Source organism: Arachis hypogaea, chromosome 18 (assembly GCF_003086295.3).
Source record: "Arachis hypogaea cultivar Tifrunner chromosome 18, arahy.Tifrunner.gnm2.J5K5, whole genome shotgun sequence".
In the NCBI taxonomy this organism is placed as follows: Eukaryota; Viridiplantae; Streptophyta; class Magnoliopsida; order Fabales; family Fabaceae; genus Arachis; species Arachis hypogaea.
Genome location: NC_092053.1, coordinates 81603007 through 81624406, shown reverse-complemented (window position 1 = coordinate 81624406; position 21400 = coordinate 81603007). Strand labels below are relative to the sequence as shown.

The 21400-nt window shown below is 41.5% G+C and overlaps 2 non-coding genes across 2 annotated transcripts; one reads left to right on the top strand and one right to left on the bottom strand.

The window, feature by feature from the left end:
• Positions 1-10759: 10759 nt before the first annotated feature.
• LOC112774216 (small nucleolar RNA R71) lies at positions 10760-10866 on the bottom strand. Its single transcript, XR_003188715.1, has one exon. It is a non-coding gene; the product is annotated as a small nucleolar RNA R71 (small nucleolar RNA).
• Positions 10867-21070: 10204 nt separating this feature from the next.
• Positions 21071-21174, top strand: LOC112773504 (small nucleolar RNA R71). Its single transcript, XR_003188051.1, has one exon. It is a non-coding gene; the product is annotated as a small nucleolar RNA R71 (small nucleolar RNA).
• The last annotated feature ends 226 nt before the right edge of the window (positions 21175-21400 follow it).

Genomic DNA, 21400 nt, shown 5'->3' with positions numbered 1-21400 from the left:
AAGATCGAAAGCTTTCAAGTAAAATCAAGAGGAAAGATAGAAGAAGAATAATGAAAATTAGTATTGATCCATCAAATTACAACAGAGCTCCCTAACCCAATGAAAGGGGTTTAGTTGTTCATAGCTCTTGAAAATGAAAACAAAGATGGAGAATACATCATAAAACTAGAAATTGCAAAGAAAGTAAAATACAGAGAGTAATTCTCCTTTTCCAGCCTCTAGAACTCCTTCTCAATTCAAAGCTACTCCTATATATACTACTCTTCTCAGCTTCTAGTGTGATTCTTCAAGTCTTGGGCCTTTGGATCTTGAGTTTGAAGCAGTTCCTTTCTTTATTTGGGCTTGGCTTTACTTGCAGAGAGAAAGTGCGAAGTGGGCGGAGACTTTAGTTCAGGACGTTAGGGGTGTTAATATTTAGTGAGAATATAAGTTCGAGAACGTTAGTGACACTTAACATTGTCACTAACGTTCCAATGCACCCCTTTGCCTCACGTTAGAACCCACGTTAACTAGGTTAACGTGGCTTTTAACGTTGCGTTGTTAACCTTCGAGAACGTTAGTGACACTCAACATTGTCACTAACGTTCCAGTGTGCCCCTTCTTGCTTCACGTTAAAGCCCATGTTAACTAGGTTAACGTGGCTTCTAACGTGGCCCTTGCCATCCTTCGAGAACGTTAGTGACATTCAACATTGTCACTAACGTTCCAATGTGCCCCTAGGTCTCACGTTAGAGTCCACGTTAACTAGGTTAACGTGGCTTCTAACGTGGCCATCTTTAGCCATCCCAACGTTAGTGACAATGTTGAGTGTCACTAACGTTGGCTCATCCTTCATTCCTCATCGTTAGCTTCCATGTTAACCAAGTTAACGTGGAAGTTAACGTGACTCTTGGGGGTTGTGTGGTTGCTTCAACGTTAATGACAATGTTGAGTGTCACTAACGTTGTCGACAACTCTTCATCCCTTACATTAGTTCCCACGTTAACCAAGTTAACGTGGGAGTTAATGTGGTACTTTGCACCATAGGCCAACGTTAGTGACAATGTTGAGTGTCACTAACGTTGGCTTCTCTTCCCCCCTTAACGTTAGAGGCCACGTTAACTAGGTTAATGTGGCTTCTAACGTGGCCACTTATGAGTAATTGCCAACATTAGTGACAATGTTAAGTGTCACTAACGTTGGCTCAACTTCTCTTCTCCACGTTAGAGTTCACGTTAACTTAGTTAACGTGACTCTCTAACGTGGGCATTGATGGCTTTTTGAGAGTGTTATTGGCAATCACTTTTCTCATTAACCTTGCAAGTTAACTCCCCTTTTCTTGCTTCCTTTTGGTCCTGAAATCAAGCAATAAAGTGCATCAAAGCTCTAGTCCAAGTCATGAGTAATGCAACATAATATTTGTCACCAAACTTATGCAAAATCCTCATGAAATTATGTAAATTGCACAATGTATGCTTGAATCAAGGCATAAGTGAATATCTACCCAAAACTAGCTTATTTCCTAAAGAAATGCATTAAACTAACCTAAAAACATTAAATAAAAGGTCAGTGAAACTGGCCAAGATGCCCTGGCATCATGTGCCTTATTATTGGTTATTGTAAATATTTTTCTTTTACGTGTTTATTTGTTTTTATTTTCTTCTTTTATCTTCATTAGCTATGACGTCGGGTTTTCTACCAGTAAAGAAATTCATAGAAATGGTTGCGTTGTAGATATAGTTTCTAAACCGGCAAAAATCCCTTCGTACAAACGTGTTGGGTGTCACAAGTAACAAACCCCTTTAAAAATTGTTAACCGGGTATTCAAACCTCGGGTCGTCTTCTCAAGGAACTGCGAGGAAGTATGTTCTTATTATTGGCTATAAAGGTTATAATCGGGGTTTAGAAGGTGAGAAGCAAGTAATTTAAATGACGAGTGAATTAAATGGAAATTAAGAATAAATAATAACTGTAAAGCAACTTTTAGCAAGGTAGAGAAATTAGAGGTCCAACTTAGTTATCTCTCTCAACAATAATGAAAGTTGAATCTAAACTCCATTTGGTCAACCTTCACCAGGGCAAAGGAAAGTCAAGGGACTAATTAAATTGACTTTCGAATCCTAATTATTTCCTCAGAAAAGGTTGGGATTATTTAAGTTCAGCTCAATTAGCAAGATAACGATTATCAATTATGTTGAGTTTAATAACTGTTGAGTTACTAAATTCTTAACCAGAACCAAAAGGGGAAAAGTAAAATTGCTGGAATGATAAAGAGGTCCTTAGATGGGAAGCAATGGTAACTTAAATCAAAGAGAACAATCATAAACTGAAAATACCTCATTATCATTAATTCAAATAATAGTTTGTAACATGAGAGAATTCATAAATCAAATTATAATAATCAATTCAAATGTTGGAATAAATAAATAGAAGTAATACTAAAAGAACATTAAACCTGGGATCCAGAGTTACTCTTAAAAGAAGAAGAAATCCTAAATCCTAAAAAAGAGAGAGAAAAGATCTCCCTCTCAACTAAATCTAAATCATTGAAAGGTAAAAATATGCGAGCTCCCTTTGAATGGAAGCATTCCCACACTTTATAACCTCTGGTCTATGCTGTCTGTACTTGGATCTAGGCCAAAAAGGGCTTCAGAATTCGCTGGGGGCGTATTCTGTAATTTCTGGTGCGTGGCCTCTGTCACGCGTCTGCGTGGGTTACGCGGTCGCGTCATTCGGAGCTTTTCCTTGCCACGCGGTCGCGTCAGTCATGCGGCCGCGTCGCTGCTGATTCGTGCTTGGCACGCGATTGCGTCATCCATGCGATCGCGTGGATACCAGTTTCTTTAAAGCTCCATTTTGGTTTCTCCTTCCATTTTAATATGTTTCCTTTTTCATCCTTTAAGTCATTCTGCCTTAGAAAATCTGAAACTACTCAACACACTAATCACGGCATCGAATGGAAATAAAGGTAATTAAAATAATTAATTTTTAAAGCTTAGGAAACATGTTTTTCACAACATGACATAATAAGGAAGGGAAAGTAAAACCATGCAATTAATGTGAATAAGTAGGTGAAGAGTTGAATAAATCACTCTAATTAAGCAGAAAAGAACTCATGAAATATGGGTTTATCAAGCTACTATGAATTCTCACCCCTCTCGCTTTGAGTTTGGTTCTAATATTGTTGAAAGGAATGAAAGTTATAACAGAAACATGTATCAAGGTCAGAGCAATCAAAGATGGATAGAACCAAGAGGATCTAATCAACCCTTTAGGCAGCAATACCCTCCAAGATATCATGGACAAAGACCATTCTGCAATGCATACCAAGGCAATAGACATGGTGGACAACCTCGTAGTTACCAACAAGCCCCACCCTATGCTTATAGGCCATCCTCTCAACACAACTTTGAACCACCACACTCACAAGCTCCTCTTCACCATTTGCCACCATATGATCCTTATTTACCCCGATTCCAATCCAATTACTCCCAAACACCACCACTTCCCAATGTACCACGTCTAAATCCATCACCCCGAGAATTAGATGTTTGCCTCAAGGAAATAGTAGATCAACTTCAAACAACCCTTCATCAACTGGAGCAAGCAATAAGTCAATTATCTTCTAGACGTTTGAACATTCAAGGGCCTCCCAGAGCCCCATGTGGACAATATAATGAAGGGCGTAGCATGAAAGAGATATTAGAAACTCCAGTGGACAAGACAGAGCATGACTTTATACTAGAACAAGTAGAGGAAGCTGTCATTATACAAGAAGAAGAGTTGGTTGAAGACTTAGGAGACGCTGAACTTCCATGGGAATCCAGAGTGGTGGAGAATTTTGTCAAGAACGTTACAACTGATACTAAGGAGGATAGTACACAACCCCCAGAGCAAGTCTTTTATGAAGAACTAGACGGAATAATCCAAGAAGCAAGTTTCCTTCATGATGACAGTCACAAGTCAAGTTCTCCTAGTAATGAACTTGCATCCGCAAGTGAATTCTCTGAGATCGAAGAATCTTCCCCAAGTGAATACGAAGATGATGCGGAGGTAGATTTCTCCCAACCTCCCGCTTATGACTTGAGTGATGAGGAAGACATATAAGACTTTGATCAGGAAGAAGTTACATTTGAAGAATTCTGCAAAGAAGTGGAGAAATTCATAGAAGAGCCCAAGGGAGTAGAGCTCACAGAACCACTGGAAACACCTATCCTAAGGCCATTACCACCCAATACAAGCTTCAAGTGGGTACAATTCTTAACCTTCAGCTTTATTTTTCCCCTTGAATATGGTTTGCTTGAAACATATGGCCAGCTCAGAGCTCTCTGCGGCTTTAAGAGTAAACGGGAAATGGCTCGTACTCAGAGCTGGTGCACAAGGTTCAACAAGGTTCTATGCTTCAACTTAAAGTGCACGGATTGGCATCATAATCAATCGAATGGATCTCAGAAAACGTTTGGTTATTCTGGTGAGAATCTAATTTCTAAACCGCCCAGATGGAAAATTATAGATCAAGACGAAGACGGATTTAAAAGCTAAGTTTGGGATCCTGGAATCTATTATGACACTCGTCACCCCGGGAGCCTGAGAATCTATTTGAAGCTGCTCAGAAGCTTTACATGCCTAGTTTGGGACCCCGGAGGCTATTGCCATTCCAAGTATTGGTGGAAATTTCTGGATGAATTTAAGCATAAGCCACCATAACAGGAAGCTCATCCAATGTCCAACTTAAGGACTTTAACTAAAAGTGCTAGGTGGGAGACAACCCACCATGGTATGATCGTTCCTTTTTTTCATTTTTTTTATTTGGTTTTACTTGTTTTCAAGTTTATTTTATTTTATTATATTGAACCTGGAGTTTGCATAGCATTCATATTAAGCATTGCATTCTGCATACTGCAAAAAAAAAAAGGGTGCGCGACGCGACCGCATCATTCATGCGATCGCGTCAAGTTGCGAAAACACTCCCCACGCGTCTGCATCATTCACGCGGCGACGTGATCTGGAGATCAGCGTAAACATCCAACGTCCAGAAAGTTAAGCTGGAATCGTGCGGCTACTGTGCATTTCGCACAAAACGACCCACGCGGTCGCGTTCCTGACGAGATCGCGTCCCTTGCACAACATCAATCCCACGTGACAGCGTGAGCGACACGATCGCGTCGCATGGATTGCACAACACCCCAAAAGGAGACAGAGAGTTGCGCTGAAATGATGCTGGAATCGTGCGTTTAGCACAATTTCCAGCGACGCGATCGCATGCCTCAGGCGATCGCGTCATTCACTCCTCGATCCATTCTATGCTACCGCGTGCCCCACGCGATCGCATCAACCACCATTTCAGCCCAACCATGTGACCGCGTGCCCCACGCGATCGCGTTGATTCAAATTCCATAACCCCCCCAGTCACGCGAACCCTACCATTCGTGCCCCCCAACCCCTTCTCCTTCCTCTCTTCTTCTCCAACCACCCAACCACCACCCAGCAACCATCACCAACCACCGCCATCCCGCCGACCACCCAGACCCTGCCGCCACGCCAGCCCCTTCCTCCTTCCCCTTCTTTCTTCTTCTTCCTTCTTCCTCCTCCCTCCACCGCCACTGCCCCCCTCCGCGATCACCACCCCACCGCGCCGCCGTCACCGCCGCGCCCCCATCTGCCACCCACGCCCCCCTTCCCTTCCTTCCCTTTCCCCCTACCCCCATTACCCTTCCCGAAGTCCCTGCCTCCGAATAGTACCCGCCGCCGCCGCGCCACCCCCAACCGCCGCGTCGGACGCCGCCACCACCATCTCCCAGCTACCTCTCTACCCCACTTTTTTTTCCTGCACTTTCCAGGTTCCGCTTAACGCCACCCTTCTATCATTCGTAGTTAACTCCATATTTTTTCTGATTTTGTTCATCATTAGGCTAGTTAGAGAAGCATGTTGTAGTGGATTTTAGGTTGTTAGATAGCCTAGGATGTGGTTAGTGGATTTAGGCCTGATTAATTGCGCTGTTTGTGTTTCTTGTTTTCTACTTTTTGCAATTCTGCTGTTACTGTTAGTATTGTTCATATGCTGTAATTTCCTGTTTCATGCTGCTCTTTACACTACTTTTCCATGTTCATATTCCTTATATGTAACTGCAGCTATATTTTTAACTCATATAAACGCTTATGACTGCTGTTTATTTTCTGGGACAATCCAATTTTAGCCTGAATGCTGTCCAATTTTCTGTAAAACTGTTCTGCTTTCATTCATGTTTTGGTTTTAGCACTTTTAAATTCTGCTTCACTCTGCTTTTACCAAACTAATTCATGAATGCCAGGGCAAGCTTTCTTATCCTTTTTGATTTCCTGGTTCTTAATCTGCATTTTTGATGTTTAGATTCCAATTTTTGCTATTTCTATATCTATCTGAATCATCATTAACTTAATTTCCTTGTTTGGATATGAGTTACCTATAGCTTCTATTTGTGAATGCCTGTTACTTGAAATATTATCATTATGCCACTTACTTTAAACCATTTTTTGCTGCCTCACTATTTTAACTTCCTAAACTCTTTTTCAATTCTAACCAACCTAACCTTTCCAAACATCTCTTCTATTTTTTTTTCACTTTCTTTTGACCTTCTAACCTAGGCTTGATGATAATTTTTTTTAATTAACATGAATTCAATTACATTTTGGATTGTTCCATTTTTCGTCTCAGTATTCTAAATCTTATACAATCCTTAATGCAAATTTACTTAGCTCATTTTCCTAATTCTATTCCTCCTTTGCAACTTTGTGCTTCTTTTGATTATTTACCTACTTGTTTTCCTATTTTTATTATATCCTGGTTTTCTATTTTTCAGGATGTCTGCCAACCAAAGAAAAGGAAAAGGAAAGGCAACTACTGGCAAACGTAAAAGAGGAGAATTCTCCATGTCCATCCTGGATATCATGCACGATGACTCCTGGCGGGAGAAAAACTTTAACTCGCATGAGAAGGCCGACCAGCTACTCCCTGCTACTGATCCAGTAAAGTTTGCAAACCGATACTGTGAGCTGAAGTATCTGGTGTTTGCAACCTCCAGGAACCTGTACCTGGAGAGGACTTTGAAAATCCCAGAAGAACTCCAGCAATACACCTCTGATCAAATCAAACAAAGAGGCTGGTTCTTCCTGGAAAGAAACCTGACTGAGGTCAATACATCTTGGATAAGGGAATTTTACTGCAATTACTTCAAGACTTTCCCAGATGCAGTGAACCTAAGAGGGAAGCAGATTCTAGTCACTGAAGAGGCCATAGAGGATGTTCTGAAGCTTCTGCCTAAAACCGATCAGCTGGATGGTTATCAAAAAGCTGAGGAGGACATGCGCTTCATGAGATTTGACTGGGATGCAGTCAAGGCCAGGATAGCACTTGACCCGACCGTTCCATGGATCATGGGTCAGAACACCACCATGCCTAAGGGAATTAAGCGGATTTACTTAAATGATGAGGCTCGGCTATGGCACCAGATCCTGAGCAATTTTGTCATGCTGAGTACCCATGAGACAGAAATCCCTGCCGCTATGATCACCCTCCTATGGTGTGTGATGGAGGGTAAGTACCTGTACCTGATGCCAGGGTATTTTGGCCAGTTTCACTGACCTTTTCTTTACTATTTTTAGGGTAGTTTCATGCATTTTCTTAGAAAATAAGCTCTTTTTGGGTAGATATTCACTTACATCTTGATTCAAGCATACATTGTGCACTTTACATGATTTCATGAGGATTTTGCATGAATTTAATGACAAATTGGATGTTGCATTTCCCATGACTTGGATTAGAACTTTGATGCACTTTATTGCTTGATTTCAGGACAAAAGAAGCAAGGAAGAACCACGTTAGCAGCCATGATAATCTAACTAATGTGACCTCTAACGTGGAATGGGAGCTAACTTGCAAAGTTAATGAGAAAAGTAATTGCCAATAACGCCCTCGAAGCCATCATAGCCCACGTTAAGAGTAACGTTAACTTAGTTAACGTGAACTCTAACGTGGAAGAAGACAATAAGGCCAACGTTAGTGACACTCCCCTTTGTCACTAACGTTGGACCAAGCTCATAATTGGCCACGTTAACTTAGTTAACGTGGCTTCTAACGTTAAGAAGCAAAAGGGAAGCCAACGTTAGTGACATTCACCTTTGTCACTAACGTTGGCCAAGCTTCCATAAGCCACATTAACTCCCACGTTAACTTAGTTAACGTGGAAGCTAACGTGGAGAGAGCAATTGGTCGCCAACGTTAGTGACGCTTACCTTTGTCACTAACGTTGGGATGAACCACCAAGAGCCACCATGAGCAACGTTAACTCCCACATTAACTTAGTTAACGTGGAAGCTAACGTGGATAAAGAGATGATGAGCCAATGTTAGTGACACTCACCTTTGTCACTAACGTTGGAGATGGCTAGCATGACTACGTTAGAAGCCACGTTAACTACTCTAACGTGAGAAAGAGGGGCACATTGGAACGTTAGTGACAAAGGTAAGTGTCACTAACGTTCTCGAAGGATTGGCAAGCTTACGTTAAGAGCCACGTTAACTAAGTTAACGTGGACTCTAACGTAGGGAAGGGGGAGGTTTATGAACGTTATTGGGAAAGGTAAGTCCCAATAACGTGTGCGAAGGACCAACAGGCAACGTTAGTGGTAACGTTTGTGCCACTAACGTTGAGGTTAACGTGGCTCATACTTGGGTGAGCAAAGGTTAGTGAAAAAGGTAATTGTCACTAACGTTCTAGAACCCACACTTTCACTTAACGTTAACACCACTAACGTCCTGAGCTAAAAGTCTCTGCCTACTTCACACTTTCTCTCTGCAAGCAAAGCTAAGCTCAATGATGAAGATAACTGCTTCAAACTCAGGATCCAAAGGCCCACACCCAAGACTTGAAGAGCCAACTAGAAGATCAGAAGAGTAGTATATATAGGAGTAGCTTTGAATTAGTTGAGAGGGCTGGAAACTTTAGGGAACCTTTGGCCTAGAACTACTCTCTGTATTTTACTTTTTTTGCACTTCTAGTTTACTTTCAGCATGTATTCTCCATCTTTGTTTTCATTTTCCAGAGCTATGAACAACTAAACCCCTTTCATTGGGTTAGGGAGCTCTGATGTAATTTGATGGATCAATTTTAGTTTTCATTCTCCTTCTTCTATCTTTTCTCTTGATTTTACTAGAAAGCTTTCGATCTTCATCCAATTGGGTAGTTATCTTGGAAAAGAAGCTATTCATGCTTGGATCTCTTCTGAACCTTGAAAGAGGAATGAAGGGATCATGCTAGAAATGCTTTCTCATGCTAGACCAAATTGGGTTTGGATGGATATGTGACTATAATCCTTCCAACACTTGATTTGGGAAATGCATGTGGTATAATCAGTGACCATACTTCATCTCTTCTCATGAGCAATTGACCAAGGAATTAGCTATTGATCAAGATTTGAGAGATGGAATTACAAGGAATTGTGATTCAATCACTTAAGATTGCCAAGAAGATCAATGAATGCATTGATTGAGGAAGAGATGAAAATGAACTTGATCCGGAGAATGCAACATCTCCTGAGCCCAATGAACTCCCTATTTCTGATCTTACCCATTCTCTTTAATTCCTGCCATTTACTTTTATGAGCAATTACCCCATTTCCATTTAAGATTCTGCAATTTACTTTCTGCCATTTACATTCAGCTCTTTAATTCCAGCATTTACTGTTTCTGGTATTTACTTTCCCGCCATTTAATTTTCTGCAATTCTCAACTCAAATTCTGGTTTGCTCAACTAGAACAGTCTTCTAATTAATGTTGCTTGATCAATCAATCTCTATAGGATTCGACCTCATTCTATTGTGAGTTTTTACTTGACGAAGAATTCGGTACACTTGCCGAAGGAAATTTGTTGCGAGACAAGTTTTCCGCGTATCAAGTTTATGGCGCCGTTGCCGGGGATTGATTTTGAATCAACAATGATTAAATTGGAGGATAACTAGATTGAGCATTTTTAGTTCGTTTGATTTAATTTTCTGTTTGAGTAATTTACTTTCAGTTTTAGTTAATTTCTTCCCTTCCCCCTACTTTTTCATTTTTTTTAGTTATTTACAATTCAGTTCACCAACCCACTAACTGTTCGATATATTGCATCACTCACACTAACAGTAATTCTAACAGAAATACTTTCTGCATCTATTTTCCTTGCTTGTGCTTTGTTGGTTGTATGACAGGGGGAAGAAGCAGGGCTTCAACTTCCTTTGATTCTGAACCAGAGAGGACCTTCCTTAGATTAAGGAGGGAAGCAAGAGGAAAAAGAGTAGTTGGTGCTGAGGAAGAGGAGGAATACTTTGAACCAAACATAGAAGAAAACATGGAAAACCATCGTAAAGAAGAGGCTTACAACCATAGGGAGGATAGAAGAGTTTTAGGCTCTTACATCAATGCAAACCCAGGAAACTGTGGAAGTAGCGTTCAAAAGCCAACCATCCACGCCAACAATTTTAAACTAAAACCACAACTCATCACCCTTGTTCAGAACAACTATTCATTTGGAAGAGGCGTCCAAGAAGACCCCAATCAATATCTAACCACCTTCCTGAGGATATGTGACACAGTGAAGTCTAATGGTGTTCATCCTGACGCCTATAGACTGCTCTTATTTCCATTCTCACTCAAGGATAAGGCAGCCAAGTGGCTGGAATCTTTTTCGAAGGAGATTTTGACAACTTGGGAAGATGTGGTGAACAAATTCTTAGCAAGATTCTATCCTCCTCAAAGAATCAACAGGCTGAGAGCTGAGGTCCAAACTTTCAGGCAACAAGATGGTGAGACTCTATATGAAGCATGGGAGAGGTTTAAGGACCTGACAAGGAGGTGTCCACCAGATATGTTCAATGAATGGGTGCAGCTACACATTTTCTATGAAGGCCTTTCTTATGAATCAAAGAAAGCAGTAGACCACTCATCCGGGGGATCTCTGAACAAGAAGAAGACCATTGAGGAGGCCATAGATGTCATTGAAACTGTAGCAGAAAATGACTATTTCTATGCTTCTGAAAGAGGGAACATTAGAGGAGTGATGGAGCTAAACAATGTAGATGCTCTGCTGGCCCAAAATAAGCTCATTACCAAGCAGCTGGCTGACCTCACCAAGAATATGGAGAGGAACCAAGTAGCAGCAATCACCACTTCATCAGCAACCCAAGAAGGAGTGAATGAAGAAGCAGAGGGTAGTCAGGAGCAAGCCAACTACATTGGGAATTCATCTAGGCAAAACCATGATCCATACTCCAAGACCTACAACCCTGGTTGGAGGAATCACCCAAACTTTGGGTGGGGGAATCAACAAGATCAAGGCCAAGATCGGAGACATCACAACCCCAACAACAATGCAGCTCACCAACAATTCACACAGAGAACATATCAACACCACCATGACAACACCTCTCCACATCCATTTCAAAACCAAAATAACACTCCTCGTCCTTCTACCTCTAATCCCAATCCACCATCATTTGATGACAGACTCTCGAAGATTGAAAACTTACTTGAAGGTATATGCAAAGAGATTCAAGACAGTAAAGCGCTCCAAGAAGAAGTGATGTCCAATATGCAGAATCAGGATGCTGCCATCAAGAAACTTGAGACACAAATTGGCTACCTATTCAAGTGAATTCCCAGCCACAACCTTCACAGCAATACTAACTCAACCCAAAGGGAGGAGTGTCAGGCTATCATCCTTCGGAGTGGGAAGGAACTGAAGGAAACCACCCAGAAACCACAAGAAAAGGACTCAAATGAAAAGGAAGAAGAGCAGGATGGAGCTCGAGTTCCCACTTTGAGTTCACAAAAAGGGGAAGGAGTGCTGAAGCCAGACATCCCAAGAGTCCCATACCCTCAGCAATTAAAGAAGAAGGGGGATGACAGCCAGTTCTTGAGATTTTTGGAAATCTTCAAGAAACTACAAATCAACATACCTTTTGCTGAAGCAATAGAGCAAATGCCCCCTCTACGCCAGGTTTTTAAAGGAGCTAATGACTAAGAAGAGAAGCTGGAAGAACAGCAAGACTGTGATACTAACCGAAGAATGTAGTGCTATCATTCAGCATAAACTACCCCAGAAATTGAAGGATCCGAGGAGCTTTCAGATCCCTTGTATCATTAGGGGAAATCATAGTAGAAAAGGCTCTATGTGACTTAGAAGCCAGCATAAATTTGATGTCGCTAGCCATGATGAGAAAAATGAAGATTGAAGAGGCTAAACCAACAAAGATGGCCCTACAACTGGCAGACAGAACGTTCAAGTTCCCTTATGGCGTAGTAGAAGATTTGCTGGTGAAAGTGGGAGATTTCATCTTCCCAGCAGACTTTGTAGTGCTGGACATGCAGGAGGAAACCAAGGCTTCCATTATCCTGGGAAGGCCGTTCTTGGCCACCGCTGGAGCTGTCATTGATGTACAAAAGGGGGACCTCACCCTGAGATTACACAATGAAAAGATGACATTCAATGTGTTCAAAGCCATGAGTTACCCACCAGAACAATTGGGAGAATGTATGAGGTTGGACTCACTTGAAGATGCAGTGCAGGAGAGTTTTGAAGGAGAAGAACCTGAAGGGTTAACAGAGGAGGAGTCAACGTTTAGTGAAGAAGTTGCAACAGCAGAGATTCATATACAAGGGGCATCAAAAGAAGATAACGAAAAGTCAGAAGCACCCAAACTTGAACTCAAAGCACTGCCACCCACTCTCAAATATGCATACTTAGGAGAGAATGAAAGTTACCCAGTGATCATAAGCTCGTGCCTCAGCCAAGATCAAGAGGATGAACTACTCAAAGTATTGCGAAAGCACAAGGATGCCATTGGATGGACTCTTGCTGACCTGAAAGGAATAAGTTCAGCCATATGCATGCATAAGATACTACTGGAAGATGATGCCAAACCATCCATTCAATCCCAAAGGAGGCTGAACCCAATCATGAAGGAAGTGGTACAGAAAGAAGTTATGAAGTTATGGCAGGGAGGGGTAATCTACCCGATCTCAGACAGCACCTGGGTCAGCCCCGTTCATGTCGTGCCCAAAAAGGGAGGAATCACTGTAGTTCCCAATGAGAAGAATGAACTAATTCCTACAAGGACCGTCACAGGATGGCGGATGTGCATAGACTATCGAAAACTCAATGAGGCTACACAAAAGGACCATTTCCCCCTCCCATTTATGGATCAGATGTTGGAAAGACTCGCAGGACACGCATATTACTGTTTTCTTGATGGTTATTCAGGATATAACCAAATAGTGGTTGATCCCAGTGATGCACGAAAAACTTGTCTCACAACAAATCTCCCTTCGGCAAGTGTACCGAATTTGTCGTCAAGTAAAAACTCACAATAGAGTGAGGTCGAATCCCACAGGGATTGATTGATCAAGCAACTTTAATTAGAAGAATGTTCTAGTTGAGCGAATCCAGAATTTGGGTTGAGAGTTGCAGAAAATAAAATGGCCGGAATGTAAATAACAGAAAAGTAAATGCTAGATTAAAGAACTAGAAGCAAATGACTGAAAATAAATTGCAGAATTATAAATGGGAATGGGGGATTTGCTCATAACAGTAAATGGCAGAAATTAAAGAGAATGGGTAAGATCAGAGATGGGGAGTTCATTGGGCTTAGGAGATGTTGCAATTCTCCGGATCAAGTTCATTTTCATCTCTTCCTCAATCAATGCACTCATTGATCTCCTTGGCAATCTTAAGTGATTGAATTACAATTTCTTGCAATTCAACCTCTCAAATCTTGATCAATAGCCAATTCCTTGGTCAATTGCTCATGAGAAGAGATGAAGTATGGTCACTGATTATACCACATGCATTTTCCAAATCAAGTATTGAGAGGCTTATAGTCACATACCCATCCAAACCCAATTTGGTCCAGCATGAGAAAGCATTTCTAGCTTGATCTCTTCATTCCTCTTTCAAGGTTCAAAAGAGATCCAAGTTTGAATAGCTTCTCTTCCAAGATAACTACTCAATTGGATGAAGATCGAAAGCCTTCAAGTAAAATCAAGAGAAAAGATAGAAGAAGAATAATGAAAATTAGTATTGATCCATCAAATTACAACAGAGCTCCCTAACCCAATGAAAGGGATTTAGTTGTTCATAGCTCTTGAAAATGAAAACAAAGATGGAGAATACATCATAAAACTAGAAAATGAAGAGAAAGTAAAATACAAAGAGTAGTTCCCTTTTTCCAGCCTCTAGAACTCCCTTTACAATTCAAAGCTACTCCTATATATACTACTCTTCTCAGCTTCTAGTTTGCTCTTCAAGTCTTGGGCCTTTGGATCTTGAGTTTGAAGCAGTTCTTTTCTTCATTTGGGCTTGGCTTTACTTGCAGAGAGAAAGTGCTAAGTGGGCAGAGACTTCAGCTCAGGGCGTTAGGGGTGTTAACATTTAGTGAAAGTATAAGTTCGAGAACGTTAGTAACACTTAACATTTTCACTAACGTTCCAATGTACCCCTTTGCCTCACGTTAGAGCCCACGTTAACTATGTTAACGTGGCTTCTAACGTGGCCTTGCCAAACTTCGAGAACGTTAGTGACACTCAACATTGTCACTAACGTTCCAATGTGCCCCTAGATCTCACGTTAGAGTCCACGTTAACTAGGTTAACGTGGCTTCTAACGTGGCCATTCTTAGCCATCCCAACGTTAGTGACAATGTTGAGTGTCACTAACGTTGGCTCATCATTCATTCCTCTTCGTTAGCTTCCACGTTAACTAAGTTAACGTGGAAGTTAACGTGGCTCCTTGGGGGGTTGTGTGGTTGCTTCCAACGTTAGTGACAATGTTGAGTGTCACTAACGTTGGCGACAACTCTCACTTCTTACGTTAGCTCCCACGTTAACCAAGTTAACGTGGGAGTTAACGTGGTGTGTTGCATGCTTAGGCCAACGTTAGTGACAATGTTGAATGTCACTAACGTTGCCTTCTCTTTCCCCCTTTAACGTTAGAGGCCACGTTAACTAGGTTAACGTGGGCTCTAACGTGGCCACTTATGAGTGTTTGCCAACGTTAGTGACAATGTTAAGTGTCACTAACGTTGGCTCAACTTCCCTTTTCCACGTTAGAGTTCACGTTAACTTAGTTAACGTGACTCTTAACGTGGGCAATGATGGCTATGAGAGTGTCATTGGCAATCACTTTTCTCATTAACCTTGCAAGTTTCCTCCCTTTCCTTGCTTCCTTTGGTCCTGAAATCAAGCAATAGAGTGCATCAAAGTTCTAGTCCAAGTCATGGGCAATGCAAGATACAATTTATCACTAAACTTATGCAAAATCCTCATGAAATAATGTAAAATGCACAATGTATGCTTGAGTCAAGGTGTAAGTGAATATCTACCCAAAACTAGCTTATTTCCTAAGGAAATGCATGAAACTAACCTAAAAACAGTAAAGAAAAGGTCAGTAATACTGGCCAAGATGCCCTGGCATCACAACACCAAACTTAAAGCTTGCTTGTCCCTAAGCAAGTACTGGAACAAGAGAATAATGAATGGAAGATCCAGAGGAATGAGTCATTCTTGTGGAAGTCATGTTACTGATTTTATGGTGGTTTCATGCATAGCAACTTAGGTTCATTCCATTACTGGCTTTCAGACCTTTATCATGTCCCTAAACACTTACTTTGTCTATATCCCATGAGACTTTTATTCATTGATCCTTTTATTGTTATTTCAAGGGTTATTTGTGTTATTTAGGCTAAGTGCTCTGTAAGGGGGCAACTCTTTAAGATAAGTTTTCAGCCAACACTCCCGAACCAGTTGGTTCAAGGTGCTAGGTGTTGAGGCACCCCTAAGGACTTACTCCCTCAAGTCTCTCCCCCATACATACACACCACAGGCATATAGTTTGTTTATTTTCTTTTCTTGAGACCTTGGTGTCCAGCACCTCTTTGGGTTACTAAATGCTCTGTAGTGAGGGTTACTCTTGATAGTGGATTTTCAGCTGATAATCCCGGGTTAGTTAACCCAAGTTACCAAGTGATAAAGAACCCCTGAGAGCTTATTCATCCAAGTAGATCCCTCACACAGGAGCACCACAGACACTTGTCTCAAGGTCCAAACCATTGGTGCCTAGCCTTATTGCTTACTCTTTTTCTTTTGTTTTTTTCACTTCCATTATTCTTTCCCTTTTCTCTTATTAGGATCTTGTCATATACTCAGTCTCATAGGTATATCCAAAGTCAAGTATTTAGGATAGATAGTTGTCCTCCTAACCTTGTGGTTGAACCAACTTAGCTAACTTATGACTACCCCAAAGATTCATGAATGCACTTCCACAATATGAACTCCACTCTGGTCTTTTAAAAACATAAACATTCTCTTCTTCATTTGATTTAAATTGGACAAGCTTACAAGTAAATAAGGGAAAGATGCAGTGACATTTAAACCAGAAATCATGGACCTATTCAGAAAGAAAACTTAAAAGACAGAATTTAAAAAGTTTAAACATAACATGGAAGCAGGTTCTATTTCATACAAGATCTTCCTTATTTAATGCATAGAAAACGATGGACTAAAAGGAGCTCCACCACCTTTCATTCATGTGGATGCCCATGCTCCCCTCCTTGCTTGTCCTCATTGTGTCTCTCTTGAGTGCTTGTGCTCCCACTTCCTTTGCCTTTTCCAAGCAGCTTCTTCTAGAAACCACCATCTTCCATCTTCTTCTTGAGTGTCTCCTTTTGCTGTTTTACCTTCCTCTCTTCTTGTTCTACAAAATCTTTTTGGACCTCATCATATGTAGGGATGGCATAGTGTAGCTGATGCATGTTACTAGTCATATAGTTCAACTTGGCTTGAGTGTTCACATAGAACTCTTCCCTATGTAGTTGTCTTCCTTCATTGATTACACTGAACTCATTGAAAGTATTCATTTGGGCTATCTGCCGCTGGTTGAGTTCTTGCAAGTGCTTCTCTTGGAGCTCTTGCCTCTCGTTCACTTGGTTGATGGCTTGAGTGAGCCTGGAGTAGTGTTCCTGCTGCTGCTCCATTTGTTGTTTTTGCCATGCTTCCTGTTGGCTCAGCCAGTTGGTTTGAAGGTTCAGTATTTGCTCTTGTCCTTCCATATGCCTATGTCCCAAATCTTCAATGGCTCTTAGAAGGTAAGTCATATTCAAGTTGTCTGGGTCATGATGCTCTTCTTGCTGGTATTCTTCCTGATGATGTTCCTCTTGGTGAACTTTTTCTTTTGCTTTTGGTTTCCCTATTTGTGGCCTTCTTTGTTGCTGAGCAGGTGTAGTATAAACCAATCGTTCGAGTGTAACTGGCCTTCCTGGGTTCACCCAGTCTGGGTTGCTGTCCTCAAATACTACCTTGGCCTTGTTGCATAAGCGGAGAATGGTGCTGGGGTACCAAAGCCTGGCACCTGAATCAACCTTCTCAGCCGAATCTTGAATCCCCTCGACGATGAGCTCATTCATGTTGATTTCCCCACCTTGTATTAAGCAATGCACCATAGTAGCTCGATTGATGTTTACCTCTGAATTATTTGCAGCTGGTAGAATGGACCTCCTCATAAGTTCAAACCACCCCTTGGCTTCAGGGCTCAGGTCTCCTCTCTTGATGAACTTGGGTCTCCCATCTGTGTACCTCTCCCAGTCAGCTGCTATAACACAGATGTCTGCCACTATCTCTGAGAGCTCATTATTATCAGGGCTTCTACTTATCCTTGCTTGATAACTTTCCTCATCAAAACGAGGTGATTTCAGGTGAAGAACTCTTGTTATGGCATTTGGGCTGAAGTCCACCTCTTTTCCTCTTACGTAACTTTTGAAGGTTAGGGCCTTGGTTTTATCCTCTCTTACTACATTCGCATAAAATTCTTTGATGAGGTTTCCATTGATCTTCCCCTCTGGACTTGTGAGTAGTTGCCACCCCCTCTGTTCGATTTTCTCCAGAATTTGTGGTGACTCATCTGCATTGATTTGGAAGATTAACTCTGGCAATATCTTTCTCACCCTTATCCGTTCGAATTCACGTTCATAAAAGGCAGTTTTGAATTTCTTCTCATCGAAAGGAACACTCTCCATGGGTTCCTTCCTCTTTTGCCTCTTTGAGCTTGATGATGCCATGAATTGAGTTGCTGTTTTGAAGTGGAGGTTGGAGGATACGGAGAGATGAGGAATAGGTTGGCTAGGACAGAGTGTGATGAAGGGGTTTGAGCAAGCCGAAAGTATGAAGTGTGGAGAGTGGGAATTTGAGTGTGAGGAATGATCATGCACTACGGTTCACTTATATAGGGGGTCATGAGTGGATGAAAGGTGTGGATTGCAAGGATTGTTACTTGATGGACGGTTGGGATTGTGTATGAAGGAAAGACAAGGATCATCACTTAATGAGAGTGATTGGTTCGGTCTTCAAGGGTCTTCTTTCTCCAATGTTGCATGGCAGCGTTTCCCATGCGTTCCCTCTTGGGACATGTGTGTAGTGCTCTTCATTAAGTGGTGAAATCTCCCCCATTTAATTGTCCAATCAATCCCTTTTCATGCTTCTTTTCCTTTCCTATAAAGATTTAAAATAAGGAAATTAATATCATAAAAATCAAACTCTACGGCTAGAATAAAAGGGAAGAAAGGATTTGATTGTTTATTTATGAATTCCAACTAACTAACTAACTATTGGTGGGTCCTTATATGCATTTTGGTGGCACCATGGGGTGACCCCAAACTTAGTTTGAAGCAATGTGATGAAAAGTTTTGTTCAAAGCTCCCAAGACTAGCATGCATCTTGGTTTGCTTTGAACACCAAACTTGTTCTTCACTATATACTGCATGATAAAGATTTCACCAAATGTTTGTCAAGTTTGGGTTGAAATTCGTAAACATTGATTTATTCATTATTTTAAAAACATATAAAACATGGGTTGCCACCCATGAAGCGCTTCTTTAGCGTCACTAGCTTGACATTTTTTTTTCATCAGGGTGGTTGGTAGTGCTTAAAGTCCTCCCCTCTTGCTGTGGACTTATATCCATTGGTTGGATCAATGATCTCCACATGTTCCAGGGAAAGAACTCTGTTGATAGTGAAGACCTTAGGTAACTGAGATGGTACAGTAGGTAGATTAGGGGGAATATCTGGGAAGTAAGCTGAGACAACTCTATCCCCTGGAGAGAAATCTTCCGTAGGGATCTTCTTGTTCCTCTATCTCCTTGGAACCTTCTTCTTGGTTTCTTTTAAGGTTGCCTTCCCCTTGGTGACCTTTTTTCTCCAAGGAGTTGTGATGTTGTCTTCACATGCCTCTAGAGGTTTAGGTTCCTCCAACTTTTCTTTGAGCTGTGGCAATTGCTGTTTTCCTTGTTTATCAATTGAGGGGGTTTCAGAATGAACTGGCTGTGCTTCAGTGCTTGTCTCCTCCTTCAGTGTCTCTTTATTGTTTGTGCTTAGTTCCTTGTCCTCTTGATCTGTTTCTTGTGATAGTTTGAAGACATTGAAGCTGAGTCGTTCATCATGGGTTTTCAATATTAGCTCCCCTTTCTCTACATCGATAAGTGCTCTGGCCATAGCTAGGAATGGTCTTCCCAATATGATTGGGTGAGTGTGACTCTCTTCCATGTCCAGAATAACAAAGTTTGTTGGGAGAAAGTATTTCCCAACCGTTAGCAACACATTTTCCACAACTCCTATTGCTTGCTTTTGAGTTTTGTCAGCCAGTCTGATGATTACATCTGTGGGCATTATCTCATTAATCTGCAGCCTCTTCACCAGGGATAAAGGCAGTAAGTTGATGCTGGCCCCCAAATCACATAGCGCTCTATCGAACATAGTTTCACCTATGGCACAAGGGATGTGAAAACTCCCTGGGTCTCTTCTTTTTGTAGGCAGCTCAGGTTGAATAAGGGCACTACATTCTTTGTTCATCACTATAGTCTGGCCTCCTTTGAGTAAGCTTTTCCTGGGAAGAAGTTCCTTCATATACTTGATGAATGCAGGCATTTGTTGAATTACCTTGATGAATGGTATGTTTACATGCAGAGATGCAAACAAGTCTAGGAACCTTGAGTATATTCTCTTTCCCACAGCACCATTGAGCAGTTGAGGGAAGGGAGCATAGAGCTTCAGCAACTCTTGTTGTGAGATTTCTAGTCCTTGGTGATCTCTATCCTCCTCATTTGTTGAGTTGTCTTCAGGTTGTTTGCAAAGTTTGCTTTGCTTGTCTTCAGTCTCTTGATCACTCGTAGTGACCATTTTGCAATCTTTCCATCTTACTTTCTTTGCTTCTCCCTTTGGGTTTTTCTCCGTGTCACTTGGGAAGCTATCGGTAGGTTTGGGAATCTTCTCAGCTAAATATACCACCTGGAATTCCAGCTTCCTAATGGTCTCTCCCTGGTTCTTAATATTGGCTTGCACTTCCTCTTTGAACACCTTATTTTCTTGAATCTCTTGGCATATTCCTTCAAGTAGGGCTTCAATCTTAGAGAGCTTGTCATCAATTGATGGGTGATTCGGAGTAGATGTGCTATTTTGGTTTTGATAAGCATATGAAGAAGTGTTGTTGTGGGGGTGTTGAGACGTCCTCTGTGTGAATTGCTGGTGAGCTGCATTGTTGTTGGAGTTGTAACGTCTCTGGTCTTGGTTTTGATCTTGCTCACCTCTCCACCCAAAGTTTGGGTGGTTTCTCCATCCAGGATTGTAGGTCTTGGAGTATGGATCATAGTTTTTCCTTGGTGAACTCCCAATGTAGTTGGCTTGCTCCTGACTCCCCTCTGCTTCTTCATTCACTCCTTCTTGGATTGTTGATAAAGTAGAAATTGCTACTACTTGGTTCATCTCCATCTTCTTGGTGAGGTCGGCCAGCTGCTGGGTAATGAGCTTGTTTTGGGCCAATAGAGCATCTACATTGTTTAGCTCCATTACTCCTCTTGTGTTCCCTCTTTCGGAAGCATAAAAGTAGTCGTTCTCTGCTACTGTTTCAATAACATCTATGGCTTCCTCAATGGTCTTCTTCTTGTTCAAAGATCCTCCAGATGAATGGTCTACGGCCTTCTTTGACTCATAAGAGAGCCCTTCATAGAAAATGTGCAGCTGCACCCATTCGTTGAACATGTCAGGTGGACACCTCCTTGTTAAGTCCTTGAACCTCTCCCATGCTTCATATAGAGTCTCACCATCTTGTTGCCTGAAAGTTTAGACCTCAGCTCTCAGCCTATTGATTCGTTGAGGAGGGTAAAATCTTGTTAAGAATTTGTTCACCACGTCTTCCCAAGTTGTCAAGCTTTCCCTTGGGAAAGATTCTAGCCATTTGGCTGCCTTGTCCCTGAGTGAGAATGAAAATAAGAGTAGTCTATAGGCGTCAGGATGAACACCATTAGACTTCACTGTGTCACATATTCTCAGGAAGGTGGTTAAATGTTGATTGGGGTCTTCTTGAACA